Genomic DNA, 1,573 nt, shown 5'->3' with positions numbered 1-1,573 from the left:
TATTGTGGCTTGTTCTGCCCACTGCATGCTCCAGATGACAGACAGACCACAGGCAGACTGGACTCAAACCATTACTGCAGAACTCACACTAAGCACATATCTCCCTTCTCTGTGTTAAAGTGTCTCCTTACCTTGTATTTATAAAAAGTGTACTGAGTTTGGGTTAAAAACCAACCACCAAAATGGATCTCCATACAGATTTAAAGCCCAGATGTGGAGCGTTGAGGTGATCTCATAGCAACTCCTAGAGGCCCTGCCCTCGATGCCCCAAATCCCTTCTCAGTACTAAACAGTGGGTTGATTCTATTTTTTGTTGTTGTTGTTACAATAAAAAAAAAAGCTGAGTAATATTGCATAGGAGTACCAGAAACTGCCTCATTGGAAACAAGAACTATTTACATTAAATAAAAACCCGGTTGCAGGCTGCGTCTGCACATGTACAGCATGATGAAGCACACTGGGACCGACCATGGAGGCAGCTTCTGGCACTCACACCACAGGGGCACGTCTGCCACATGAGAGGAAATAGGGGTGAAGGAGAGAGTGAGGGGGAAGAGAGGAGTTCGGTTCACTTCTGGTTCCAGAGGTGATTGGACAGCCAGTCCAGTCCCTCATTGAGCCCGTCCCCACTGGTCGCACAGGTAGCCTGGATGTACTAGTTCCTGTGGCGCAGAGAGTGGAGGCCCAGCTTGTCCGTGATCTCAGCTGCGTTCATGGCATTGCGGAGGTCCTGGTTGTTTGCGAACACGAGCAGGACAGCAGCCCTGAGCTCATCCTCCGCCAGCATCCGCATAAGCTCCTCTCGAGCCTGATTCACACGCTCTCGGTCATTGCTGTCAACCACAGAGATGAGCCCTTGTGTATTCTGGAAGTAGTGGCGCCACAGAGGCCGGATCTTGTCCTGGCCACCCACATCCCACACAGTGAAGCTGATGTTCTTATACTCCACAGTCTCCACGTTGAAACCTGTGGTGGGGATGGTGGTCAGATCTCACCCAGCTTCAGTCTGTACAGGATGGTGGTCTTCACCACAGCATCCAGGCCCACCATGAGAATGCGCATTTCTTTTTTGCCAAAAAGGCCCTTGAAGAGATTCACAAAGATATTCCCCATGCTGTACACTGGAGGGAGAGACACTGGCCAGAGAAACCCTTGGCAGCTGTTGCTACTCTGAGCCAGGCGTTGGTTCCATCCTTCCATTTTTAAGTTCATTTTTATTATTGACACTCACAGATGTCTCCCCTTTATCCTACCCTTTGTATTTTGTCTGATGTAAATATTGCCAAACCAGGACTTCTTTTTCCATGTGCATTAAATATCTTTTTCTAATTCCTTTACTTTTATTTTGTGAGTGTCTATCATTCTGGGTCAGTTTCTTGTGGATAGCATATCTTGGTCTTGTTTATCAATTCTATTTCATAGTATCTTTTTATTGGAGCGTCTCTTCCATTTACATTAAAAGTGTTTAACAATTAGGTATAGCCATTTTATTATTTATATGTATTTTTTCTTAATGAAGTCTATTTAACATTTCTTATAATACTAATTTGGTGGTAATGACCTCTGTGAGCTT

At 45.4% G+C, this 1,573-nt stretch overlaps 1 pseudogene; it reads right to left on the bottom strand.

Moving 5' to 3' along the window:
• Nucleotides 1–322: 322 nt before the first annotated feature.
• Nucleotides 323–1,154, bottom strand: LOC102773922 (annotated as a pseudogene).
• Nucleotides 1,155–1,573: the final 419 nt, after the last annotated feature.

Source organism: Myotis davidii, unplaced genomic scaffold, assembly GCF_000327345.1.
Source record: "Myotis davidii unplaced genomic scaffold, ASM32734v1 scaffold282, whole genome shotgun sequence".
Classification (NCBI taxonomy): Eukaryota; Metazoa; Chordata; class Mammalia; order Chiroptera; family Vespertilionidae; genus Myotis; species Myotis davidii.
This window is presented reverse-complemented; position numbering and strand designations above follow the sequence as displayed.